Raw genomic sequence first — 27,844 nt, 5'->3', positions numbered from 1 at the left:
GAAAATGTCGTCTATCTCCTTCCGTTTCCAAAAGTGACTCCTGCCGTGGGAGCCACAGCCAGGTGTCTGTGAAAGGCCGATATGCAACATTCCAGGCCGAATGACAAAAAGTAACTAAATCCCACCTGCCCCAGGATGAAGCACTCCTGCAGGAAGAGGGCCTGTCTTCTGGAGCAGGGAAGCAGGCCCTTGGCCTTGCAGCCAAGAGATCTCAGCTCTGCGTGCATTTGCCATACTTGTCATACTTAACAGAGAAAAGCTATTCCCTGAGGATGTTGTTCCCACAGAATCCTCCATTGCCAAGGCCAGAAGCACACTCCTCTCATCTCAATCAAGGTAGCATAAAGAGGGAAGCCAGCCATGCGTATCTGTCATTTGGATGATTAGCCCTTTTGACGGTAGATTCCTCTCTGAGAGACTGGCTTTTACAAGCACCTGATTCTCACCAGGAAATAATTTTCCTGCGTCTATCAAGGGCAGTAAGAATGGGCGTCCTTACAGCGTGGGATCTGGAGGCTCACAATGGAATCCGTGTAAATACACGGGAGACACCCTGGTAACCTCTGACCAAACAGAACACAAGACTTTGAGAGGCAGAGGCCATGCTAGAGACTCCATTGTGTACACAGAGAGCATGTCAGAATGATGCCTCTCCTAAGCCCCTGCTTATTTTTCTAAAATCAAGAGAAAGGCTTCATTAATTCCATTACAGGAAGTGTTTAGAGAGCCCGACAAAAGGAAGTCAAAGCTAATGGACAAGCAACTCTCAAGAAGAGCCGATGAGTACAGAGCAGTGCACGCTGCAAAGCCTCTGACCACTTTCTCACGTGGGGAGGAAGAACACAGATGGCAGGACAGAGAGGCTCTATTCACTGGAAATCAGACTTACCTGCACCTCGATCTACGGATCAAATAACTTCACACATGTTGATCTCTCAGTCAACATGTTTACTTGGAAGCAGTGCAGTGTCCTGGTGTAGACACATGTGGGAGCTGGGAGCAGAAGCCCCTTTAGTCCCAATGCCATCACCTCCCTGGCCTGGTGCATTGCTGATATCAAGCAACACAACTCCTCTAGGACCACAGGTAGGTACAGGGCTTTCCACGTGATGGGCACTTACTAATGTCTTATTAATACCTGAACACATAAACAAGCACAGTTCTTTGTCACTGAGAGACCTACAACCCAACCGGAGAAGGGGGCATGAGGGAAACCAGATAGGATGTAATGCAATTACTTCAAACTATGAAAATGTGAGTAATAAAGCAGGCAGTATTATCATTCTAACTGATATATATTAACATGATAGGTTTTAAAATTTTAGATGTAACTAAGAGGCTAAAAATGACTTGTAATTTTTGTGAAACGTGACCATGAAATTACAAGTATGAACAGGTTGCCTCAATCCCCAGTCCGCAGCAAAATCAGTGAATCCTCATTCTGGGAAAACAAAACATTTCAGTTTGAGCTTTCCCTGACTTTTGTGACCTGACATTTAGTGACTGTGTAACCCTGGGGGAGAAATATAGATTCATGCAACTGTGTGTCTAACATAAACAGAGGTCCATAGACCGGAAGCCAATACTGAGCACTGCTGTGAGTTAGTATCAAGGCACAAGGGGCACAGCATGTTAGCAAATCTCTGAGAAACATTTCCTACCACAAGCATCCCAGTGCCTCCTTGGCTCTCTGCCTGCAACACATGGGAACTGCCAAGTGAACAAAGGTGGATTCATATTCCCAAGATTCCAAAACTCAGGGAAGGCATTGAGGAGGAGGCAAAACTGGCCTCTGAAAGGGGATGCAAGAAACCAATATAATGGTCCAGGCATGGCGTGATGATAGCCTTAAAGGGGGACAGTGGATGTGAAGAGAAAGCATCAGGTGCAGATAACATTACAAGGGGAAATTTAGCAGAATTTGGTGATGGGTCATATGTAGAAGAAACACAAAAATGATGCTGAAGTTTCAAACCTGTGTGGAATTACCACTTGACATCCTTTCATTCTAATTTTCTCATCTATAAAGTGGAAATTAAAACCATCTGTCTGGGGACTTCTCTGGTGGTCCAGGGGTTAGCGGTCCACTTCGCCAATGAAGGAGATACAGGTTCAATCCCAGGTCCAGAAAAGTCCCACATGCCACAGAGCGACTAAGCCTGTGCACCGCAGCTACTGAGTCTGTGCTCTTTAGAGTCTGCACGCAGTAACTACCGAAGCTCTCATGGCCTAGAGCCTGTGCTCTATAAGAGAAACTACCACGATGAGAAGCCCACTTGCTGAAATGCAGAGTAGCCCCCAAATAAAGTCCGTACACAGTAACCAAGACCCAGAACAGCCAAAAAATGAACAATAAAAAATAATAACATTTAAGAGAAAAAAAGAAGTGATTAAAAAAACAAACACACACATCTGTCCCTATTTAACTCCTAACTTTGCCTCAAGGGAAAGATAGTTGATCATTAGAACTGACCCATGAAAAAGACCTTGATGCTGGGAAAGATTGAAGGCAGGAGGAGAAGGGGACGACAGAGGATAAGATGGTTGGATGGCATCACCGACTCGATGGACATGAGTTTGACCAAGCTCCAGGAGTTGGTAAGGGACAGGGAAACCTGGTGTGCTGCGGTCCACAGGGTCGCAAAGAGTTGAACATGACTGATCAACTGAATTGAACTGAAAAAGTGCTCAGGAAAAGACAAAAAGAACTCTTGACCATGCAAGAAGCCCCTAGCTGGATTCTTCATTTTGTCTGAGGCAAAGTTTCCCTAAGGCCCAGTGGGATACTTTTGAGGGCTTCCCCAGTGGCTCAGCGATAAAGAATCTGCCTGCAATGTAGGAGACACAGGAGACACGGATTCGATTCCTGGTTCTGGAAGATCCCTTGGAGGACAGAGAATGGCAACCCAGTCCAGTATTCTTGCCTGGAGAATCCCATGCACAGAAGAGCCTGGAGGGCTACAGTCCATAGGGTTGCAAAGACTCAGACACAACTGAAATGACTGAGCGTTCACACATGGGATACTTTGGGAAGAGAGTCGATATAAAGCAGAGTGAATAATATACAGAAAAAGAACAAGAACTTAAGTGGTCATTTCCTTAATCCTCTAGGACCAAAAACCAGACTCAATTCCCAGTGATAAAGCGCCACACCTTCCCTGATAGCCTAACACAACATTTATTCACTGATTATAAGGAATATTCTTCACACCCAACCAAACTCTCATAATGCCCTTTAAACCTATTTCTCATCTTAGCCCAGTGAGCATGAAGCAAAACCAATCATCTTCCTCATTTTAAACCTGGTAATAACATCTAACTTCCTCTGGCTCAGAGTAGGAAAATCACAGAACCTTATCTTCAGTTTTAAAATCCTTAGAACTGGCTTGTGGACACAGAGGAGGAAGGAGAGGGCGGGCCGAATTGAGAGTAGCACTAATATATATACACTGCTGCTGCTAAGTCGCTTCAGTCGTGTCCAACTCTGTGCGACCCCATAGACGGCAGCCCACCAGGCTCCCCCGTCCCTGGGATTCTCCAGGGAAAAACATTGGAGTGGGTTGCCATTTCCTTCTCCAATAAATGAAAGTGAAAATTGAAGTCGCTCAGTCATGTCCAACTCTTAGCAACCCCATGGACTGCAGCCTACCAGGCTCCTCCGTCCATGGGATTTTCCAGGCAAGAGTACTGGAGTGGGGTGCCATTGCCTTCTCCATATATACACTATCATGTGTAAATAGATAGCAAATGGGAAGCTGCTGTGTAGCAGAGGAAGCTTGGCCCTGTGCTCTGTGATGACCTAGTGGGGTGGGATGTGGTGTGGGAGGCTCAAGAAGAAGGGGATACAGGTATACATATAGCTGATTCACTTCGTTGTACAGCAGAAACTAACACAATACTGTAAAGTAATTATATTCCAATAAACAAAAAAATCATTCCTCTTATACTGGCTCAATCGAAAAGCACAGCTTGGATAAAGCACAACGAATCTTAAAGCCTCAGAGACCATGAAACTCTTTTCCCCACATCCATGCTGTGACACTGAGTGATGAGTCAAAACCTACAACTGAAAACACAAAATGAATGAGTTCTCCATGCCTTCAGTTTCTTTTAAGAACTTTTTTTTAGGAACCCCCAGGAGACCGTGTGACCCCAGGGCTAGAGTGTGATGATGCTGGTCCACACCTGCAGCGAGTCAGTAAATGCTCCCTCTAGCTCCCTGTTCCCTTTCATGCCGTTGCACACAGCAAGGGAAATGCCTACAACCATGCGATGTTTCACATGCCTTCAAGCCTTTCAAACAAGACTTTGAGAGCCCTTTTCCCCTTTGAATTCTTAACCCGAGACTGGTAATTTAGATGAAAACTCGAACAGAGAATGACAACAGAGAACAGAGACAGCATCGTGCTCCCACACAACCTCATCCTGCTTGCACTCTTAGTATTTAAAGGAGAGTTTGGTCCTGAGATCCGGCTACCTAACAGCCCCAAATTCTGCAGAGCTCAGCTAGTGAGAACCATTCAGCAAATCGGCCATTTTTTTTCAGAGTTTGTCATGGTGGACCACTGAATGATCAGTGTGGTTTGGTTTGAAGAATGTAAGAGAGCCCTCCCACCCCAAACTTGTATTCTTGCCACCAGTCATCCCTGTATGCCCTGGAGGTCACAATAAAATGCAACATCTGGTTGGGGGTGGGAGAGTCCCTTCGAGCCAGCATCTCTCTCCCACCAGACCTACTCAGCAGATCTTGAGGAGGGCAAGGAAGAAGCGAGCTCTGGGTGGGAACGGAACTGGAGAAGGCAAGTCTGCCTCTCCACCACTTGGGAAGGCAGGACCCCGGGGCACAACCCCGTGCACCGCTGGACACTGAAAGGGTGGCCAAATAAGAACACCTGAAACAGCTCCTGAAAAGCCAAAAGCAGTCACTTCTAAAGAGAAGCCCATGTAAGGAAAGCTCTTCCAGGATGGAATAAATCAGGAGCAGGAAGCGCGCTGCCATGCTGCCGTCTACCCAGCAGCATCTGGGATATCTCCGGGGAAATAGTAATTGCAGGTCTTTATGGGTCTGCTTATTTCTACAGTCTGGTCCGCAGAGACAGTAAACGCTGACTGTGTCTGAAGACAGGAGGCACCTGATCAATCATCATTTGCTATTTCTGACCCTGTGCTCTGGCTGGGGGGACAGGGCTATGCGCTCTGAGGACAAGGAATATGGAGGGGGGGACGGGCACAGCACAGCCACGTTAGCTTTGACCTTGTGCTCTTGGCTCAAGTGTGGCCACAGAAGCAAGTTTTAGACAGCAGTATGTTGCACTTGAAAGCTTCCGCTTTGTGGGGAAGAGAAAGAATCATTACTCTTGCCCTTAATTTTTTTTTTCCTTTTTTTTTTGTTTACATCTTAGCACAAGCAATTGTATTTATTTGTTTGGTAGTCATTCATTCATTCATTCACTCACTTATATTCTATCTTATTTCAGAAAATATTTTGTACAGGCTGCACAATTGTCATCTAACATGCCTTTAACCTCCAGGACCCTGAAGGAATGCAAGTTGATGGGCAGAACGCGGGGCTCTTAGGGTGGAGGAGCTACCTGGAAGCGGGGGGTCGGGAGCAAGTGGGGTAAAGCTGAATTGAAAAGAGGCTCCACAGCCAACTTACATGTTTCATGCGTCATGTGAAAAGGGCTCGATAACTTCCTGTGGACACTGCAAAAATAACCTGCAAGAACTAACACTGAGCATCGTTAAAGCAGGGCCATAGAGGCAAAGAAAATTACCTCCTTTGTCTACGTAGATCTGTTTCAGAGGTGCAAGACTGTTGGCAGAACTGATGTCATGCCCTTAATGTTTCACCTGAGCAAAAACCTTAATGGATAAGGAACACTGTGGGACTTTCCTGGTGGTGCAGTGGTAAAGAATCCGCTGGCCAGTACAAGGGAGATGGGTTTGATCCCCGGTCAGGGAAGATTCCACATGTTGTGGGGTAACTAAACCCATGCACCACAGCTACTGAGTCTGTGCTCTGGAGCCTGTGAGCTGAGACTACTGAGCCCATGTGCCCTAGAGCCTGTGCTCCAAACAAGAGAAACCACCACAGTGAGGAGCCTGCGCAGTACAATGGAGAATAGCCCCCACTCACCACAGCTAGAGAAAACCCATGAGCAACAGCGAAGACCTAGAGCAGCCAAATAACTAAAAAAAAAAAAAAAAAAAATCTTAAAGAAGGAACACCGTGCAAATGGCTTGCCGAGGTCTGTCATTCTCCACAGCCTTCACAGTGATGTCTGAATTAGTATAGTATTTCACCACAGTGAACTCCAAAAACTGTTGGCATTCAAATTTTGTTCTTTATAATGTTATTTTGGAAAGGAGATCATTTCCTGGAGTCTGTGACCTGTGCCCCAATGGGAGGGGACCTATGTGTATCTTGCGGTCTGGGTTTTGTTGAAAAAGCCTTGTGGATGTCTCATCTAAAGACGCACAGTTGAAGTGGGCCTTTTCCTATCTTTCTGAGTCCTGCAGACAAGACTTAATCCCATGCTTTCAAAATGCTGTCTGCTGCTCACATTTAAAAGGGCCGGGGAGTGCGGAGAGGGGTCATCCCTGGTGGCTCAGTGGTAAAGAATCTGCCTGCCAATGCAGGAGACATGGGTCAATCCCTGGTCCAGGAAGATCCCATGTGCAGAGGAGCAACTAAGCCTGAGTACCACAACTATTGAGCCTGTGCTCTAGAGCCCAGGAGCCACAACTATTGAGCCTGTGTTCCAGAGCCCAGGAACTGAAACTCCTGAAGCTTGCATACCCTAGAACCCGTGCTCTGCACCAAGAGAAGCCACCTCAGTGAGAAGCCCGTGCACCATAACTAGAGAGCAGCCCCTGCTCAGTGCAACTAGAGGAAACCAGTGCAGCAACAAAGACTCTGCACAGCTAATCAATCAATAACATTTAAGGAAAAAAAGGAAAAGGGAAGCAACTCCAGCACTGTGCTGGGAGGAGGAAATGCAATGGTGACCAGCCTCTGCCCTGGAGGAGGTCTCAGCATAGAAGAAGAAAGAGAGGCAGAAAGCAGTCCCCGCAGAGACAGGAGGGAAGTGCAAGCCCACTGCCTGGGGATGAGGGGTGGAGGGGATGAGCAGTTCGTGTGACCGAGGATGGGGGGAAGCTCACTCAAGCAGAGAGAAGAGGTACAAAGACTCCAGGACACAAACACGTCCCTCAGTGGACACTGAGGCTTCAGTGTGGCTGCTGCGCAGGTGGTGGCATTTGGGAATAGCAGCGAAGGCAGGAGTCTGACCCATCTATTGGGATTGGATTGTGCAGAGCCTAGCGTGACTTGCTCAAATGTTTAACATAGTCCAGTGTAATTATGATGCTGGAGAAGTGTCAGGAAGCATTTAACAGGAGGCTTCCTGTGTGCTGTCAGGAATTCTCTGTTCCTTATTAATTCCTGAATACTCAGGAATTAAGAGGAGAGGCAAGCCTCTCCTGGGGGCTGAGGAATCCAGGCATTTCCTTCATTAGTTTTTCTATACAGTGATAAGTACCCTCTTCCTTCTTATGAACCATATGGTAAAAGTGATTATTTTACAACCCTCTCTCTTTCATATGGATGACCTCATGTTTCCTTGATAACTTGTAAGTTTTGATTTTATCTCTGCTGAAAATAGCTGCCTTGTAAGACAGTATAAATACTCACACAATGTTGAATAAAACACCTCTGCTCCATCAGAGATCTGGTCCCCATGTCTTTCTTTCTCTTTCTTTCTTTCTCTCTCTCTCTCTCTCTCTCTCTTTTTCAGGCTGATTCCCTGGAGTACAGAGGCTCTCTGAGTTCACTTTCCTGCCCAGGCTTCTAAGACCCTCTCCAGAAGGCGCTCTGCGCCTTAACCCCATCAAGAGGGTGCCTGAGGCCTCCATGAACAGAGCAAGCCCCATGCAGGGGGTTTATTGGTTTTCTGTGTAAACCAAGGAATATCAGCCTCTTTCTCTCTCCTTTACTTTCTTATCAGTCAACTCCAAACCACCAGGTTCCAGTCCATTAAAGGACCTCAACAGAGAAGACTCTTCTTTGAGAGTCCCTTGGACAGCAAGGAGATCAAACCAGTCAATCCTTAAGGAAATAAAGCCTGAATATTGACTGGAAGAACTGATGCTGAAACTCCAATACAACAACAACAAAGTGTAATTAAGTTTAATGATCACACTTGGAGTTCAGATACATAATTCTGCTGTTGGGGGACACATTAAAGAAGGGGCAGAAACGGAAGGATGCACTGACCAGGAGAGAAAGCAGGAACCTGTGGGAAGGTCCTGGGAAGAATGCTGGAGGGTGAGAAGGAGTAAGGACAGGTTCAACTTTGCAAGTTGGGGTGGAAGTGGCAGGATCTTTGGAAAAAGTGGCATTTGACTCAAGGCATTTGACTCAAAGCATTTGAATTTTGTTGATTTCCGCTTTTAATAGGCTCTTTTCAGAATCCATTGCTTATAAGCTCACATTCATTCCCTGAACACACAAGCACTAAGCACCAGCTCCTGTGCTGGGAGGAGGGAAGGCAGCAGATGCCAAGATGGCCAAGGCGATGATTTTCTCAATTCTCACAAGGAATTTGCCGTTGGACGGGGAAGTTGGACCAATAAGGCAACATAACTAACTGGATAAGTGTACACACAAGGAGCACAGACAGGGAAAATGCTCCTCTTGCTTCACTACTTTCCACGTTTGTGGGAATTCTTTTCCTGCAAAACTGATGGGCTGGGGCCCCTGTCACTGACCACTGGTCTAGCAGTCAGTCCTCTGTGCTCTCATACCATGACCTGGCCTCAACCTCTGGCCAGGAACCAAAGCTCTACTTCAAGCCACTGCAGGCCGAGGCCACCCCAGCTCATTCCTATTGTAAGGGTAAAACCTAAAAATTGCCATTTTTTTTGCCACCAGGTTATGCTTTTCAAAAAGTCTGTCATACTAAGTGCAAAAGGTTAAAGTCACAAACCAAGTTACCCTCTCACATCTCATCCTCTCTGTAGGATCCCTGACACCCCACCCTCGACCCTTGCCTCCTCAACTCCTCCGCCCTGCCTCACCTCTGGGCTTTGTTCTTAAAGGTGGCCACTCACACGGCTGGAAGGTGGATTCATGGCCAACTGCGGCAGAGAGAACTAAGTTGTCCATGGGATGCGGTCCCTCAGGTTGCCCCATGAGCCTCCAGGCGTGCAGCAGTGACCACACTGGCCCCAGGAGAAACAGCCGGAGGGGTGCTGTGAAGCACGGGCCACACACAAGGATGAGGCTGCAGAGCTGGACAAGTCTCCACATCCCCACTAAATCCCTCCATGACTAGGAAACCTTGGTTTCTGCCTCACTTGTAAAATGCTCTGTAGGTCTGTTGAGAGGGTCTGGTGGGCTGACGAAACGCTGTGTGTGCAGTAGTTGGTAAGATGCACACTGATATGCTGCTGATCCTAATTACACCATCACAGGCAGCAGGAGCTGCAAGCAGAGCCAGCAGGAGCTAAGACTGGAGCCAGAGTTGACCTGCTTGACCCCAGGCATGTGACTCTCTGTGCCTGTTGCTCATCAGTAAAATAGATTCTTTAAATTAGCTAATGCATGTAAGTATATGATGTACGTAAATCATACATGTCTAACATGAGCTAGCATGTGTGTTAGGTACTGAAACTTTGAGTCCCTCAGAATTCATACGTTGAAACCTAACCCCCAGTGTGACGGTGTTTGGAGGTGCAGCCTTTGTGAGGTGTTTAGGTCATGAGGATGGCGGCCCTCATAAGTGGGATTAGTGCCCTTACAAAAGAGGCTCCAGAGAGCTCCCTAATGCTTTCCACCATGTGAGGACATAGCGAGGAGATGGTCATCTATGCACCTGGAAGCAGGCTCTCACCAGACACCAGATCTGCCAGCATCTTCATCAGCGAACTGTGAGAAGCCAACATTACTTAAGCCATCCAGGCTATGGCATTCTGTTATGGCAGCCCCAATGGACTAAGACAGCATGTAAGTGTACTATGTATACAAATGAGTTAGTGTATGTACTATGCACCTAAATGAGTTAGTACATGTAAGTGTACTGTGTGTATCATGTATGTAAATGAGCTAATGTTTGCAAAACACTGAGAACAGTACTCAGCACTTAGCACCATGTAAGGATTAGCTAAATTATTATTACATTGGAGATGAGAATGCTACTCCCTTTTTAGCTGGGATTCAAAAACCGATGCTGAGTCAGAATCCCAGAGAATGGGTCAAGTAGTTCTCCCCACAGTGCATACACCAGCCCCTTAGTTATCGATGTGAAAGCATTTCACTCACTTGGTTTGCCTGTGCACATGACCCTGCCTTTCTCATTCCAGGTCTGCTCTTCTCCCCCGAAGGGGAGCGTTCCACACGCCACATGGCTTCTTTCTGTATCTGCAGCCGCTCAGGCTGTTCCCCACATGTCCACCTCCTCCTCCACCACGCCCGCACTGTCAGCCTGTGCCTACATCATTGCTGTTTCATTATTAACAGGCCAAGATCAAGCTGGAAATAGCTCTGTGCTGTTGGGTTTCAGCACTGCCTCCTGTCTTCCTGATGCCCCTCATGGTAAACAGCTGCCATGAGCTAGAACGATTCCCAGCACTGGGTACTGGGTGACCAGCCTCTGGGGGCAGCACTTGCCCGCCCCGCCAACCAAGGTGCTTTGGTTTCCCCTAAAGGGACTAGGGCCACCATACATCACATCTGTGCAGGCTGCTATGAACCAGACTTCCCATGGGACCAGAAGGTACAGCCTGCTCATTCCTGGGCCAGGCTTCCCTTGGGGGCTGTGATTCTGAAGGTGAGACCCTGAAGTCCAGAATCTGTCCTCTCCAGAGCACAGAGGAGTCTCGGGGAGGTTGCCTGGGTGGAGACCTGGTCTGTCTGTCACCACCGTCTAAAGAAAGCTCTGAAGGGATGGGGAGTGCTTGGTGGTGAGAGGGAGCTGGCAGCTGGAAGGAAGGACGGCTCCAGGGGAGGCAGCACACCTGGCCGCGGGCGTAACAACCTGAGATTCCCAGTCAGACCTCCTCGGGTGGGGCGGGGCTGCCAGCTCGTCAGGTCTGCACTTCTCTGTTCCCAGAAACCTATGGGGTCCCCAAGAACCCCCATGAAGTCAAGTGAGATGCTTAAAACCTCTGTGCTCTGTGAAAGCAATCCCAAATCCAAATTCCCTCTTTGTTCTTCTAATAGAATTAGGGACAGAATATAATAAGAGGATTAATATCCAGTGATTTGTTTTAAAACAAATATCATGGCAGAGTTAAAATGAAGTAATAGCATAAGCTACATTTTTATTTCATAGGAAAGAAATAAAATAGTGAGTCTCCAGGCCCAGCATCACATGTGTAGTGCAACAAGTCTCTCCTGCCTTAGCAGAAGGAAAGCTCTTTAATGGGTGTCTGTGTCTTCAAATGAATAAACACCAAAAAAAAAAAACCAGAAAAGAAAAGGATGAATAAGATACACCCATTGCTTCCACATTCACGGTCTGCATGGAGCCACATGCGCAGTGCATGGAGGTGTGACAAAGGGGAGGGGCTGCAGATGGCAGGTAACGAAGGAGGGAGCTGGGCCTGGAGGGAAGAACGGCTTTTTCCAGGCCAACAAATGATGGGGAGACAAGCATCCCTGGCAGAGAGGAGGGCAGGTGAACAGACAGGGAGGTACCGCAAAGGGGCCTGGCATGTCGGTAACATATTAATATAATGTGGCATGAAACCTGCAGCCAAAATGTTGAAAATATTAATTGAAAAGAACAGACTTACTGAAGAGCAAGTCAAAAACCCTCATTACTTGCTGTCCATTTGGTAGTAAAAGCAGATTTCCTTAAATTTCAATTTAAGTAATATGAGCCAGCACACACAAAGGCTTTAAGAAAATACATAATAGATCCCAGTATGTGTAGCAGAATGATGAGTTGTTTCTCTTATATAATCTGACAAGAATTCTGCCTCGACTCCTGTCAAAGATTTGAGAGCATCCTATGTAACACGACATCATCGCCTAGACACAAAATGCAACAACTAACCCTCTCCCCTGTCACCTCTTCCTGAGCCTGGGTAAGTGAGACCCTGGAACTGAGGTCTTCTGAGTGACAATGTCAGGCATTTTGCCTTGCAAATAAACGCACCCTTCGCAAGTTGTTATGTTGCTGTGCAAGTAAATGGTGACCAAAATCGTTCAACCTGAACGCTCTGAGAGGGCAGGCAGGACAGTGACATGGTGGGCACCCTGTCCCCGCAGCTCTCTGCTTTCTGATCCTCAGTGAATGAATGTTTATCCAGCACCTATGTATGCAGGGAGCGCCGGGCATGGGCATGGTCAGATGAAGTTCCTGCCTTCAGAGATTCCAGGGAGGGGAAGTGGGCCAAACCCAACACAGCAAAATAAACACTGAATTGGGGGCCCGCAGGGCTGCTGTGAGGACAGCGTGAGGCTTGGAGGCCCAAGGGAAACTTCTAGGAGAGAATAGCACCCAAATTCAATCCCAAACAAGAAAGATGAAGAGTCAAGGAGGAAGATGCAGGAGCATGGCTGAAGTCCTGGAAGCAAGAGGAAGGTTCCTCCTCAAGTGCTGAAAACTGTTCCTTGGGTTCAAGGGGCCAATGGGGGAAGGTGGGGCCGGAGAACAGGAGCAATCTCTGGCAGCCCCCAGCTGCAGATTTTGGATTTTCAGTTGAGGGCAAGGGTCAACTCGAAAGGGAAGCCATGTGATCAGCTGGACAGGAGTGGGGTGAAGAATTTGGACAGCTGCTGGCACAATCCAGGCTCAGTCCCCCTGCTGGTCTGGGACCCATTCTTGTTCTTCACAAGAGGAGTCTAACAAGTTGCAGGTGATCACCTGCTGGCCCTGCATCTAGGCGGTTGGTCCTCCATCTTTTCTCTAAGCTCTCTTGCATAGGCATGCTACTCTTCCTTAGAAACTGCTAAATGAGTAATCCCTAAATGAATTCCCAAAGAAACCTTTATTTCAATAGCTCAGTAAATACTGATTAGGTTGCATTTGAACTGGAGGCCCATCATCCCCTGTATTAGTCTTTTTTCCTAAAGGCTCACTAAAGGGATTCCTGCGAATCCCGAGGATAGCTTTCCTTTGTCTGTTCAGCCTTTCTGGGGGCAGCATCGTCTCCTCCTTGGACATGTTCTCCTCACTCCAACCCTGATGTTCTGATGGGAACAGACACTTATTTACATCCCACACCCAATCGGGGCCAACCCCAGCCCTTCTCTGGAATTTTCAGGGCAAGAGAGGAGTCTGTGGGGCCTGCTAGTGGAAGCTGCAAGATAGACTTCAGAGCTGTCAGCAGGTATGTGAGGGCAAAGGCTGGTCTGAACTGAAGACTGAAGCCAAAATGTGGAGAAAGCACAGCTAAGAGGCAGAGAGAGAAACAAAGTCCTGGAGCCTCAGTGAACCCTGCCCCAGGCCTCCCTGACTTTCCCTGCTCTGGGTCCACCAATACAAACATCCTTCCAGTCATTTCCCACTTCTGACAGCTTAAAACTAAAAAGTTTCAGGTTTTAGTCAGAAAAGTTTCTGACAGTTGTTTGAAACTAAAAAGACTTCTAATTAAGACAAACCCCTCTCATTCTCCTTTAGGTCCCTCCGCTCATCTCCACTCCAGACTGTACCACCTTCAACTACACTTATTTATCAAGATAACTTCAGAATCACACTGACCACTGAAACCAGTCTCATATCTTAACAGGAGCATCTCACAGGAAACCAGGCAACACGGAAAGTTTGAAAGGTAGGAAGTGTGTGCCTCCGTGATAACAGAAGGAGAATGTAGAGGGGGTGGAGGAGCATAACCCCCAAGGGTAGACGGCTTTCTATACAACCTTAAAAGAAAAGCCCCTTGCTTCAGCCCACCTCAAAGAGAACAACTTCCTTATCACATACGTTCAGGGGAATTCTATCTCTCAGTACAGGACATGTGAGTTCTCTTAAGAGAGAGTCTGCAGGAACACAGATGCTCTGCAGGCCGCCGTGATTCATTCATATGAACTAATTGCAGGGGAACTGTGGGTAGTACATCAAAGTGTTAAAAACGAAACAGAAGTATTGATACATCATCCCTTGCCTGCTGCACTATCAGCTGTCATCACAATGTAATCTGAATACTTTAGGAATATGATAGTGTGCTCAGTAAAAAAGGAAAGAGGGAGAAAACTCACCAGGAAGCCAATTATCTTGCACAAATTTCAGCTTTATCTGCCGTGATAAGCCAGAGTGATGACAACAATAATAGGTATTTTTAGTTTGAGTTGTCTACCTAAAGAATGATTTTTAACTCTTTTGAATAGCAATTTTTAGAACTCTTAAGGACAGAGAGCATTCTGAACTCATCTGTGTATTCCCAAAGTTACTAGCACATAGCAAGTACATCACACATGTCTTATGAACCAATCAATGCACAGACACATGCATGGACGGATGAGGGATAAATGAATGAGGGATGGAGTGGGCAAAAGCAGGAAAAATAATCACCAAATGACTGGTATACTCTTTACTTTAATGTCATTCAATTCAGGGAGCTCTATCTGCCTGGCATATGGCTAAACATTTGTGGGGATATGAAGGCGATATAAACCAAGACCCCCGCTCTCACAGACTAAACACTCAGCGGAGGAGATAAATTATACCCATAAGTCAATGAGAGCAACATAAAACAGTAAATGGTTATTGTGCAGAATCTTTGCTTAGGGGTAGGACAAGGTGCAAAACACCAGAGAAACCAGATTTGGGGAATAGATACGGGATGTTGACAAAAGGAGTCGCTTAGCCAGATTAGGACGAGGGGGTGGGTGTGGACAGGGGGATAGAGTGATCCATCATGAGAGAAAATTAAGAGCAGAAGCCAGCCGTGGAGGGCAAGCAAAAGGGGTTCCGGGAGCAATGCTTCTCCACTGTCTCCATAGACCACAGCTCAATAAATCCTCACAACATACCTCCTGAAACAAGAGTTGACATTCAAACATCCCTATTGTCACTGAGCTGGTGTTCCAGACAGAGAATTTTAATGGCACTGAATTGTCCACATGGTTGACTACAGTCTAGGATGGGATCCACTGTTAGGTCAGCTCCAGGTCCCACCCAGCTCTGATTCAGGGTTGTCACTATTCTGGGCTAGAGTACAAGGGCCTTTTCTCTCATGGAATTTAGGACACTTGGGGGGTTTGTTTTCGCCTTTAAAAAATCATTTTGAATCTTCGTTTACTTTCTTTTTTTAAGCACAGTATTTTAAAAAATATTTGTGTGGCTGCATTAGGTCTCAGTTGCGACACGCAGGCCCAGTTGCATGTGGGATCTGAGTTCCCTAACTAGGGATCCAACCTGTATCCCCTGCATTTCACTTAACCACTGGACCACCAGGGAAGTCCCTGAAGATTAATTTACTTCTACTCCTGCATGGAAACAGGAGCCACACAGGCAACTCAGACCATTAGAGCTTTTAATACAGGTGATAAAACACCACAGGGACAGTAACAGAGCTCTTTAAGATGATGAGGGGAGAGGAGAGCAGCGGGAAGCTGGCAGCAGAGGAGGGAGACCCAGCCCCTGCCTCGCTCCCCGTGTTCACTACCCTGCAAATGTAGCTGCAACACGAGAGCCAGGGACATTTGCTTACTGCGCCCTTCTGGAAGCCAAATGCCTGCATGTGAAGGGTGCAGAGAGATGGTGTCACGTAGCCGTCCAGAGAACAAGTCCCAGAACTGGGGCTCCTGTATATCCCAGTTGCACCGCGACCGGGCAACATGACCTTGGGCAGCTTTCTCACACCTGTTTCAGCTTCTCTGGATGTAAAATGGGGGTGATTATATCAGATCCTTCCAACAGACTTGTAATGAGGATTTAACAAGTTAATACATGTGAAACTCTCAGAACAGTGTTCCAGTGGCACGAAGAAACGGCCAATATATGTTGCAAGATCAAGAAATAAATACTGAAAACAAAGCTGGAGAATGTTCCCATCCACTCTGAAAAGCTGTGACACCTCTGGGATGTCTCTTACCTTCTCTGAACTTCATCTATCAGCAGGGCCTAACACAGCCCCCTCTCCCACACTGCCCACTTCCCAGAGCTGTATGAAAGATCAAGGGAGATGATATGGATGAAAGGAGGTGTGAGCCATAAGTCTCACACAGATCATCAATGCATAACTGAGACCCAGGTCATGATTCCCATCATCCTTTCATTTACCTCCTGTGATAGCTAATTCTGTATGTCAATTTGGCTGAACCACAGTACCCAGATATTTATGTGGTCAAGCATTGTATTAGATGTTTCTTGGAAGGTATTTTTAGATGAGATTGACATTTAAGTCAGCAGGCTTGGAGAAAAGCAGATTACCCTCCATAACATGAATGGACCTCATCCAAACAGTTGAAGGTCTTAATAGGAAAAAACTAACCTCCATGGAAGAAAACAGAATTCTGCTAGCAGACTCTCCCCTGGGTTTCCAACCTGCCAGCCTTCCCATACATTTTGGACTTTCCAGCTTCCATGATTGTCTGTGTTCTCCTATCCCTTCTTCTGCACGCGCATGCACGCACGCACACACATACACACACACATCCTGTTAGTTCCTCTCTAGAAAGCCCTGAATGATACACCTACGATTTACTGAGCACATATGTAGGATTCAAAAGGCGGCAAAAGAGACGTGGCCCTGCCCTCAGGAAGCTTACAGCCAATAGTGAGAACCATTCAACACGGAATTAAGGAGATCAGTTATCTATAGGGTAACGAATGCAATGAAGGGAAGCTTGGGGTGCTATGAAAGCACCCTAATGGGGCACCTAAGCAGGGAAATCTTCCTCAAGGAAGTGGCATTCCTGCTTGGAAGGAACCAGCCAAGCAGAAGTTGAGCAGAGAACAGCAGAACCTCCAGACAAGAGCAAGTATTCCAGGCTGGATGCCATTTTTGCCCACGCTTTGGCCACTTGTACTGGGAACCAGAGTGGATAGCCTGATTTCAGCACAGTGTAGCTGGTGGTAGCCTGATTGGTGTTTTCTTAGTCCTGGAGTCCTTTGGGGCCCCTGTAGGGTGCTAATTTTTACCACATTCTATAGAATACGGGATGGAGTAGCTGAAGGTAGATTAACAATCCCTGTTCTCTGACCTCCCCATTTCCTATGATTTTTAGCTTTCCACTGCTTTATATGGGACTTCCCTGGTGGCTCAATGGTAAATAACCTGCCTGCCAATGCAGGACACGTGGGTTCGATCCCTGGGTCAGGAAGATCCCCTGGAGAAGGAAGGCAACCCACTCCAGTGTTCTTGCCTGGAGAATCCCAGGGACGGGGGAGCCTGGTGGGCTGCCGTCTATGGGTCGCACAGAGTCGGACACGACTGAAGCGACTTAGCAGCAGCAGCAGCAGCAGCACTGACAAACAAAAACAACTGCTTTACTTGACAACACGGTGCAGGCAGTATTGTATTGATCAGGTTTTTAAAACTGTACCCTTCACTGAAAACCCTCTGATACAAATATGGTGAAATGCTTTTCTCAAAATAGTCAAATCACAGAATAGATCAGGTTCACAATGGCAGGGTTAACTGTCCCTCAGCTCATTTATGGGGTAAGACATTCCCAAAGGCCCTTTGTCCTCCTTCCCAAATTCAAGGTGTGGGATGGGGTGGGGCAGGTGGCTGCTGAAGAAAAAAAAGCCCAAAAGATTCCACAGAAGGAATGGCTACCCACTCCAGTATTCTTGCCTGGAGAATCCCATGGACAGAGGAGCCTGGCGGGCTACAGTCCATAGCGTCACAAAGAGTAGGACATGACTGAGCGACAAACACTTTCACTTTCAACCTCTCTGGACTTACTGTTTGAGGGTCAGAAAGAGCCAGGAGCAGACTGCTTAATGATGATGGTTGTAGGTTAGGAATTTGCTAACTGATTCCACACTGCCTGGTCCCATGATCCCCCCACGTGCCACAACACACATAAGCCTCCAGAGAGCCATGCCTGGCCCCCAGCAGCTTCTCCACCTGTACCCGCTGAACCAAACTCACTACATGGTCTCAATCCTCTGCCTTTTGCCCAAGCTGGCCTGAGCTGCTCCAGCCCAACAGCGATGCTGTAAGTTGTCAGATACAGACAAGGGTCATAAACACAGTGTAGGTGGTGCTGCTCTGGGGGTGGGCGGGGGACCAGGGATTAAGTTGGGCTATCTGGGAACAGCGATGGAGCAAGCAAGAGTGCTCTTACCCTTGGCAGGCATACTGTTGTGAGTTCACACTCCTGAACGTGCAGAACTGAACCTACAAACCTAAGAAGCTAGCACTGGAAACAAATGGTTTTATCATCAGTGGTTTCAGTAAGAACAAAACCTCTGATTAACTACAGCTGGTATACTGCTCCACTAATGAATCCACCAGATATTCATTGTTGGTGGTAAAGAGATCTCAACTAAGCTGCACATGGACAAAATTTTTATATGAATAGTTGGCTATAGTGTGGAACACACAGGCAAGACCAAGGGAACAGGAAAAGAAACTTGGAAGGAATTTTGTCCCTGCCATGGTTTGTGGATGATATGTTAGTGTCCCACCCCCATCCCCCCCACTCCCGATATCATGTAATGAAATCCTACCCCCCAAGGTGATGGAATTTCGAGGCGGGGACTTTGGGAGGTGGTTAGGTCATTAGGGTGGAGCCCTCATGAATGAGATTAGTGTCTTTATAAGAAGAGACAAGAGAGCTTGTTTGTGGTCTTTCTCTGCCTTCTATCATGTGAAGAAATGACTGCGGGCAAATCAAGAAGAGCGCTCTGATCCAATACAGGCCTTGCCAGAACCTTGACCTTGGACTGCTCAGCCTTCAGAAGTGAGAGAAACACGTTTTTGTTGTTTCAGCCACTCAGTCTATGGTATTTTTGTCATAGTAGCTGGAACAGACTAAGACAGCATTACAGAACAAAGCTAAACTGAACTTGTAAAGGATTATGAAAGAACACAGGGAGTGTTGTGCCTCTCAGAAGCTAGACAATTTTTATTTCAGAAACTATTTAACAATCTAAGCAAAATATGTTTTGCTTTTAAGAATGTATCGGAATGATTTCCCCTCCATAATGATACATTTCAGCTCAATGAAGCAGGAGAAAGGAATTCAAATGTTTTGTTATGCCAGTCACTGAGTAGGCAAGAATAGCATTTCCTCCTCTGAGGCACAGAGGACACCTTTCTAATTAACTCAGCAGTTTGGACTCACCATTTTTTTTTAATATAAAACATTACTATCAATCCTATTTTAATGGGATAATTATAGCAAATCATGATTAACTTTTCTTTCGGCCATTAGCAAGAGAGAGACATAGAAAGATAAGACGTTAGAAATGTTAGTTTAAAACATACCTACGCTTCCCATACTCTTAATATCAGTAATTGTTAAATTGAGTTGACCCTGACTAAAATGTGGTTTTTGGACAAAGAATGATCAAAAGCCTTATTTTGGCATTACAATCCATCTTATTGCCCTTTGTTTAATTGAGAAAGTGGCATTTATTCCAGAGAGAATTCCCTTATTTTATCTTGTGTTTCCATTCCATAAGTCAGGGTGCTAATTAGGGATTACAGGTATTCCAAGAAGCCCCACACCCATCCTCCAATTATGCTAAAGGTTTATAGCCTTTAAAAAAAAACCCATAGAAAAATCACCTTCCACCTCCTGCCACACAAGTGTGTGCATATGTGTACATACACACACACCCCTCTCCCATCATCTCAATTCCTTTAAAAAGTCACAGACTCGAAGCTGAAGTCACAAAATTGGGGAAAGTTTAAGAATCACTCACTCAGGGACTTCCCTGGTGATCCAGCGGCTGACACTCTGAGCTCGCAATGAAGGGGGCCTGGATCTGATCCCTGGTCAGGGAACTAGGTCGCACATGCTGCCACCAAGAGCTTGCATGCCACATCTAAGGCCCAGTACAGTCCAATAAACAAAAACAGGTAAAAAAATGAACTACTCACTCAATTCTGCCTTAAAGTCTTCACGACTCACAATCGTTTACACTCCAAAGCTTAAACTTCTGACTTCTCCCACAAAAATGGGTTGACAAGTTACTTCATCTTGTTGGGCCTTAGTTTTTTCATATGCAAAGTGAGAGGACTGGACAAGATGGTCTTTGGGAAAATCTCTCAGGGAGGGATGCTGCTGGCACTTGCACAATGCCACAGTGCCAGCACCAGGCAGCATCTTCTCCCCAGCGTCACCCTCCCAGGGCAACTCAGTGCCGAGGAGTAAGCAGGGCCAAAGACCACCAGGGTCCTTCTTGGCCGTGCTGGGTTTCACTGCTGCTTGGGCTTGCGGTGAACTGGGGCCACTCTCTAGTTGAGGTGCTTGGGCTTCTCATCGTGGTGGTTTCCCTTGTTGCAGATCACGGGCTCTCGGCCATGTGGACTTCAGTAGTTGCGGCACTGTGGGCTCAGCAGCTGTGGTTCCTGGGCTCTAGAGCACAGGCTCAATAGTTGTGACCCATAGGCTTCGTTGCTCTCCAGCATGCAGGATCTTCCTGGAACAGGGATCGAACCTGTGTTTCCTGCACTGGCAGGTGGATTCTCTACCACCAAGCCACTAGGGAAGCCCCACTAGGGTCTCGTCCTTTAGATGTTGTTGGTGCTTTTGCCTTCTTATGATATCATGCAGGATGGCTCCTACGCTGCACTGAATGCCTAGTTAGGATGCCTAGTACTAAACAGAATTACCATAAAATACTCAACATCTTTTGAGTGTTCTTTATGTAAGCTGGCACTGAAAGAGTACAAACTTCCTCCCTGCTTACCCATGAATCATTTCATGCAGTTAGCTCTGTGTAGATATTTCAGGCAAAGAAAACCAGAAAATTAGTGTTCTATATATAATGTTAATGTGCCATCCTATCAGAAATCTGATGTAATTAAACTGAAATGTGCTGCTTACCCTTCTCTGTCTGCACTTAATAATGAAGCCAACAGAAAAATATATCCATACAACTTGATCAGCCATCCTAAAGGCAGTCATATCAATAATGAAGAACAAAAATGGCCCTCATGCTTTCTTTTCCACGTGGTTTACTATGACTTTCCTGTCCAGTAGCCTTTAAAGGAGAACATCTTCCCAACACTTTCTGTCTTTGCAAGAATAAGCCTGCTAAACTCAAGAATGACATGGCAGCAGCTGTAGAGAAAAGTCCTGCCTCATTACTTAGCCGTTCAGGTTGGCTCCAGGACCAGTGGGGCCCTCCCAGCAGGGCACCCACAGTTCCTGAGCTTGGGGGTCTGGTGTTGCAGCAGCATACTGTGCATGCGCAAGGGAGGGCGGGCTCCAGGAGAGATGCGGACCACTCTGCATCTGCTGGAGGAGAGGCAGAGTGGTGATGGTGAAGAAACCACGAAGATTAATGAGTCAGGACATTTTCTTCAAGTCTCCTTTCTCTGGAGATACAGGTTGGAGAAGGGGTCAAAACAAGAAAGAAAGAAAGGAGAAAAAAACCCAAACTAACTACAGGAGCTTAGCCGACTCAACCAAAACCAACAGAGCATAGAAAAGAACTGTAATTAGGGAGTGGAAGTTCACATGAGTTTATTTCCCAGAAGAGCTAACAATTCAATTTTCAAAGCTATCAAGCCAGCTATCCTGATGAATGAGCATGTTTTATTTAGGCAGTCTATTTCTCCCCAACCCACAAAAGCACACCAAAATAGAAAGCTCAGATTCCTTTCTACTGTCTGGCATGTTTAAGGGAGTGGGGAGAGTAATCCCTGGTGAGTGAGCAGTGAGATCCAAAATTTTCCATCACATTAGGACACTGGAAATGAATGTTAAAGGCTGACTCAAATCTTTTCTCTTTGCTTTGGTAAAGTTTTAGGATGAGGAAAGGAAGAAATGATTAATTTGATCATTTGCATACTATTTCAATAACTCTGACCTTGGTGAGTTGGAAGGCATGAAATTTTCTCCTTGGTATTGCCTGGCATCACTTCCTGAACAAGCAAGAGCTATATTGGCCACTTCTACTTGTTGAACAAATGAATAAGAGCTTCGTTAGAACTTTAAAAAAGATCTTATTTAAAATTTTAATCAAATTTTCAGTTTTATTGTTATCCTCTTGTAATCAGAACATAAACTGAATGGGAATCTTGGCTTCTTCTTCCTTATAGTGTCACAAGGGCTTAGTAATTGAATGACTTCTGCTCTAAAATGTTAATAAATCTGTAAAGGGAAAGAATCTCTACTGAAAACCACACATGGTTCATTTATTTTTTTCTATCCTATAGTCTACACACCAAATAAGGGGAAGTTTAGAATTAAACTAAGTCTAGACAATATAGGACCTGGTAACATGAGCCAAGCAGTGAGTGAGAGTGAGTGCGTGTTTGTGTGCAGAGGGGGAGATGTTATTTAGAGAATATGCTTTATGTTTTGTTGTTGTTCAGTTGCTAAGTCACATCCAACTCCTTGTGATCCCATGGACTGTAGCACGCCAGGCTCCTCTGTTCTCCACTGTCTCCCAGAGTTTGTGCAAATTTATGTTCTTTGAGTCAGTGATGCTATCTAACTATCTCATCCTCTGCCATCCCCCATTTTCTTTTTGACTTCAATCTTTCCCAGCATCAGGGTCTTTTCCAATAAATCAGTTCTTCGTATCAAGTGGCCAAATTATTGGAGCTTCAGTATCAGTTCTTCCAATGAATATCCAGGGTTGATTTACTTTAGGATTGATCTGGTTTGATCTCCTTGCAGTCCAAGAGACACTCAAGAGTCTTCTCCTGCACCACAGTTCGAAAGCATCAATTCTTCAGCACTCAGCCTTCTTTAAGGTCCAACTCTCACATCCGTACATGACTACTGGAAAAACCACAGCTTTGACTATATGGACCTTTGTTAGTAAGGTGATATCTCTGCTTTTAACACACTGTCTAGGTTTGTCATAGATTTTTTAAAAATAGGGTCAAAATATGCTGTAACAGAGTTTGAAAAGTAGTGCTAAATAAGAGGCAGATGACTGAAAATCAAGCACTGTGAAGAAGGGCTTCCCAGGTGGCACTAGTGGTAAAAAAACAAAACAAAACAAAACAAAACAAAAACTGCTTGCCAGTGCAGGAAACATAAAAGATACAGGTTTGATCCCTGAGTTGGGAAGATTTTCTGGAGAAGGAAATGGCAACCCACTCCAGTATTCTTGAAAGGAGAAACCCATGGACAGAGCAGCCTGGCAGACTACAGTCCATAGGGTCGCAGAGTAGGACACAACTGAAGCAGCTTCGCACTTCAAAGTGAAGAAGAATAGTGGCTCCCACCTATATTCCCTAAGAAAAATAATCTAGCCAGACAAGTAAGTCTGTTTCTAAACCACAACTCTGAGGACTCCTCAGAACTGCCTGCCTTGGGGCTGCACTGTCTACAGAGAAATCTTAGTGAAATGCTTCAGAAACACACAGATGTACGGGCATGAGTGGTGGTCGGGATCCAGCATGACGGGAACCACAACTCTTCTTCTACCCAGAAACTAGGCAAAGGGGGGTCCCCAGGAGGAGAAAACAGCATTTGTAGCTCAGGAGAGGTGGCTGAGGCTGAACGCCAGGCAAGCATTTTCACAGGAGGCTGGGGTCCCTGGAGACCAGGATATACACCCCTTCTCCCCTTCGCAGGCATGTGGCCCAGAGCAGCCCATCAGCTTCTGTGTACTGTCCCCAGCGGTGGCGCCTCCTGCAGTACCTGGAACACAGTATGTCTACAGATACTCACTGAGCAAACCGAGTATGACAAGCCCACCTCAACCTGGTTCCAGTTCAATTTTCCATAATTCTTCATGTTTCTTTCATCCAATTTTTATGATCTTTTCAAATTCTAAAGAGTCTGTTCCCTTGCTGCTATTGTTGTTCAGTTGCTCAGTCATATCTGGCTCTTTTGCGACCCCATGGACTGTAGCCCGCCAGGCTCCTTCGTTCATGGAATTCTCCAGACAAGAATACTGGAGTGGGTTGCCATGCCCCACTCCAGGGGATCTTCCCAACTCAGGGATTGAACCCGCATCTCTTAACATCTCCTACATTGGCAGACGGGCTCTTTACCACTGAGCCACCTGGGAAATCTTCCCTGTTGCTAGCACACAACTATAGGAGTTTTCTTGTATTCACAAAGCATATTTGAGGGAACAAAGGCAGAGAGTTGGTGATTCCATTCTTTAAAGGCATTCTTGGAAATCATGGAGGAAGAGAAGGTCTCTTTTCCCTTCATGCTTCATGCATTTCCTTTCAGGAATTCTTCTAGGAAGAGGAGAATTAACCATCCCTAATGTAACTGTCCGGAGAAGGCAATGGCACCCCACTCCAGTACTCTTGCCTGGAAAATCCCATGGACGGAGGAGCCTGGTGGCCTGCAGTCCATGGGGTCGCTGAGAGCCAGACACGACTGAGCGACTTCACTTTCACTTTTCACTTTCCTGCATTGGAGAAGGAAATGGCAACCCACTCCAGTGTTCTTGCCTGGAGAATCCCAGGGATGGGGGAGGCTGGTGGGCTGCCGTCTCTGGGGTCGCACAGAGTCGAACACGACTGAAACGACTTAGCAGCAGCAGTAGCAGCAGCAGCAATGTAACAGTCACTATCACCACTCTCACCCTTGAAAGCATATATGCCCCCATGGTGGGGCTGCAGAGCCAAATACTGAGTGAGTTAAACAGATAATATACGCTTTGCTCTCGAAGCTTGTAATCCAACACTAAGAGCTCTGACATTAATCTGTGACATACTAACAAATGAACCTTAAACATGGATGTTAATTAATTGTGCAAACAAATTTCATGAAGAGCTTTTACTGACTTAGGAGAAGGAACCATTTTCAAACAGATTAGAAATATCATTTACATAAAGTCAAACCCATGAAATATAAACAGGGACTAAGCTGCTTTGATCCACTAATCATCTTTATCTGTTCATTAAGAATGTCTCTGCACAACCACTTAGTACTATAGCTTCTTTATATAACTTGAAAGTTAGACAGAATTACTTGAAGTCTGTGATTCCAAGTTTTCCTTAAGTCAAACATCCTTCATCTTGGTCCAAGTCAGTGAGATGTCTAAGACTGACTATTAAAATGATGAGACTGTAAGTGCTGTCAGGGCAGGGATTCTGCCTGTATGTCCATCGTGGCAAGCCTAGTGCTCAGCACAGGGCCTGACACATAGAAAAGTGAAAATGTTACCAGCTCAGTCATGTCGGACTCTGCGACCCCATGGACTGTAGTCCACCAGGCTCCTCTGTCCATGGAATTCTCCGCGCAAGAATACTAGAGCAGGTAGCCATTTCCTTCTCCAGGGGATCTTCCTGACCCAGGAATCGAACTCTGGTCTTCCACACTGCAGGCAGATTCTTTACCATCTGAGCCATAGAAGATGCTCAATAAACATTTGCTGTGTGCCAAGTATATTACTCTAGGTGCTGGGGATTCTGAGATATTTCCTGTGTGTGTATGTACTGTGCTTCAGCTCCAGGTACACTGAAGTTACCCAAGTCTGTCCATCACTGTGGTCTCCAGAAAAGCTTCTGCCTCAAGAAGCACTTGGCAGCCAGCAATAACTCTGGGTGGAGGGCCTGGTAGGGTGAGGGAGGAAAGTTCTTGCTGGAGACAGACGGCAGTGGGATGAGAGGAGGGGAGGGTGGGGCACTCCTGACTTGCTATGTGTCTACCCTGGCCCATCACTGCCCTTTCCCTCTCAACCACGATTCTGAAAAGGGAAGCCTGTCCTCTACAGGATGAAGGTGACTGGTTCCCAGTTCATTCTGCTGCCCTTATGGTCCCGTTACTTTATTGTCTCCACTCAAGTTTTTAAAGGTCACGTGAAACAGAAGGGAATAAAATGTCTCATAGGTCCTGACCCCTGGGTTTAACTCAGGGGGCACTGGGAAATCTCCTGCTCCCTCAGGGCCTCAGTTTTCCTGGGGGTAACTGTAAACGAACCCACAAAAGGTGTCTTCGGGTCTCCTGAGGAAGTCCTCGGTGGTTGAAGATGAGAATTGGGGCTGGGCTGGGCTTACTCCTCACTGGGCCTCAAAAACCCCAGCCCCACCCCACCCCCAGGTTAAATAACTGAGTTACCAAATTGCCAAATTGAGAATTTGGCAATTCTATGAAACTTTTATACTTCAAATGTAATAGTGGCAATTCTTTATGTTCTATATGAAACTCCACTGTATTTCTTTGAAATGTTAATATGTAAATTGTGCAACAGAGATAAATTGACAGGGATTTTTCCATATAGGTAAGAAGAATGCTGATGCTGGGAAAGATAGAAGGCAGGACGAGAAGGGGATGACAGAGGACGAGATGGGTGGATGGCATCACTGACTCGATGGACATGAGCTTGAGTACGTTTCGGGAGATGGTGAAGGACAGGGCAGCCTGGCATGCTGCAGTCCATGGGGTTGCAAAGAGTTGGACACGACTGAGCAACTGAACAACAACAACAAGAATGCTGGAGAAGGAACTGGCAATGCACTCGGGTATTTCTGCCTGGGAATATGCCTGGGAAATCCCACGGACAGATGGGCTACAACCCCTGGGGTCTCGAAGAGTTGGACACAGCTGAGCGACTCAGCACAAGAATGCAGTTCCTCATAGTGGTGGACTATCAGGGGGTGAGAAAAGCACGAGCTGGTAAATGGACCTCCGCTAAGTTCAGGCCACTGGTGCCAGTGTGGCAGAGTCATGGGCATCTCGCACTCTGAGAAGCACACGCCTCCGAGGGAGGAGGCAGGAGGAGGTGTACTTCTCTACCTCTGGTTTCAATCACACACGTTTTCAAGTTAAAGTATATAATGACACTGCCTTCCAGAAACCATACCCCCTCCGGCTGTCACTTCCTCTCCACCAGTGCCTACGTCTCCATGCTCAGCTGGAAAGCTGCCGCGAGGTCGATCGTCAGGCAGAAGTCACACCTGTCATCTTCTGAGACACTCAGCCTGATAACCCCACTCCCATGGACAAACTCTGGCTTCCTGCATTCCTGGCTGGTAATGTCACCCTTTCTCTCCCATTCAAAAGAGCACATTGGACTGCAAATGAGTGAGACGGACAGTATTTTGCTTTTAAAAAAAGTAAGGGTATCATTTGTGAGCTTTAGGTTATGAATGACTTTAATATTAGTTGTAGGTATACCTGGTCTTATGCTGCTTATCTTACTTATATGTCTATCTGATCACTACATATAGTACATCTTGGAATCAAGATCAAACCAGTGCCCCCCAGATTATTTTCATTCAAGCCCTGGCTCATCGTGGCTGCAAACAGTCCTTCTGATGGTTAAGGCCCCTCCTGATGCCCTGATCCCTTTGTCTCAGAATTCCAGGAAGGGGCACCGGGATTGGGGAAGCGGGGACGGAAGGTCCTATGCTCGGGGCCCAGGTCCACCTGAATGTATATCTGCAACAACCATTTTAGAAACCACAGACTGGGCCACTGTCACAGACGGACGAGGATGGTTTCTTATGTGGTTCATTTTGACGCATCCTGGACAGGGTCATAGTGAGGGTACATGGGTACCCCAGGTTGGCTAATAGTTGGCTACCTCTTTAGAGTGACAGCAGTTAAATACTGGTTCACATATACTCAGAAGAGAAGTAGGAAGGAGAGCAGGAGAGGAAAAGGACACTGCAGTGGGAATTTGATGTCACTTTGTTCAGGGTGGTTCAGCTTTGGCATTAAAGTTCCAAACTCCTCTTAGCTAAACCAAAGTCCATGCACACTTAAAAATAATTCAGACGGTAAATTTTCTGTTATGTGTACCTTACCACAATTAAATTAAAAAAAACATTTTTTTAA

The 27,844-nt window shown here is 46.3% G+C and overlaps 1 protein-coding gene and 1 long non-coding RNA gene across 2 annotated transcripts in view; one reads left to right on the top strand and one right to left on the bottom strand.

The window, feature by feature from the left end:
• KIF26B (kinesin family member 26B) overlaps positions 1-27,844 on the bottom strand; it is a 518,582-nt gene that overhangs the window by 126,192 nt on the left and 364,546 nt on the right. The gene's annotated exons all lie outside the window — the stretch shown is intronic.
• LOC147356788 (uncharacterized) lies at positions 580-27,844 on the top strand. The gene is made up of 3 exons (XR_015143529.1): positions 580-1,086; positions 13,632-13,782; positions 26,286-27,844. It is a non-coding gene; the product is annotated as an uncharacterized LOC147356788 (long non-coding RNA).

The sequence above is a fragment of the Bos grunniens genome, chromosome 16 (genome assembly GCF_055505025.1).
Source record: "Bos grunniens cultivar Pamir isolate PY7600 chromosome 16, Bosgru_T2T1.0, whole genome shotgun sequence".
In the NCBI taxonomy this organism is placed as follows: domain Eukaryota; kingdom Metazoa; phylum Chordata; class Mammalia; order Artiodactyla; family Bovidae; genus Bos; species Bos grunniens.
This window is presented reverse-complemented; position numbering and strand designations above follow the sequence as displayed.